Raw genomic sequence first — 1,359 nt, 5'->3', positions numbered from 1 at the left:
GGCTCGGAAATAACACACACCGTCAAATCCGCTGCAGGAGGAAAAGTAGTCCCTGTGTTCTAAAAAATATATAAATATAAAAATATATTAATTTAAACAAATACACATATATACATCTAATAAAATGTATAAATCTAAAACAAATATAAATCTAAAAAAATAAACATATATACATCTAATAAAATATATAAATCTAAAAAATATCCACATATCATCTATAATAAATAAAGATAAATAAAGATGATCATCTTTTCTATTCTTCATTTGAATAAATGTCCTTTCACACATTAGTGTCTGTATCATTTATACCAGTTATATTTGTCATATGTATTCCTCTTATCAAATCACCCTCATTCATACACATCTATTCATTTAAATACTTTTATATTCACATCCTATTGCACACTTTGTATACACACATGTAGTTATATAAAGTATACATTAGTGTACATTTGTGGAATTATACACATTTAAATATCACATGACATTTTTATACCCACTCATTTTGAACCGTACCTGCCTTTATATATATTTATATATATATATATATATATATATATATAAATATAGAGACACAAGAAACCAGAAGATGATTCAGCAGTTATTCAGGTGAGGAAGAGTTGAGCTCTTAACTGGATAAACTGGTGACACAGATGTTGTGTGGCTGCTTGGTTGCTTCTTTATTTCTGAGAATTAAATTTATTCTGGAAACATCTGGAATCCAGAATCAGATATCTAGATCTGAGAAACTGTTCCATTCCCTCCCCGTGTGTGAGGTTTCCGACAGAACCTGAAGGCAGCAGCAGGAGCAGCTCCTCGTCATAAAGTTTCACAAGAAACAGATCAGCTGTGACGTCTTCATGTACTTTATATACTTTATATACTATATATACTTCATGTACTTTATATACTCTATATACTTCATATACTATATATACTTTATATACTTTATATACTCTATATACTTCATGTACTTTATATACTCTATATACTATATATACTTCATATACTATATATACTTTATATACTTTATATACTTCATGTACTCTATATACTTCATATACTATATATACTTCATATACTTCATGTACTTTATATACTCTATATACTATATATACTTCATGTACTTCATATACTTTATATACTTCATATACTCTATATACTTCATGTACTTTATATACTCTATATACTATATATACTTCATATACTATATATACTTCATGTACTTTATATACTTTATATACTATATATACTTCATATACTATATATACTTTATATACTTTATATACTTCATGTACTTTATATACTCTATATACTATATATACTTCATGTACTTCATATACTTTATATACTTCATAT

This window comes from Paralichthys olivaceus, chromosome 12 (genome assembly GCF_024713975.1).
Source record: "Paralichthys olivaceus isolate ysfri-2021 chromosome 12, ASM2471397v2, whole genome shotgun sequence".
Classification (NCBI taxonomy): domain Eukaryota; kingdom Metazoa; phylum Chordata; class Actinopteri; order Pleuronectiformes; family Paralichthyidae; genus Paralichthys; species Paralichthys olivaceus.
Note: the sequence above shows the minus strand (reverse complement) of the source record.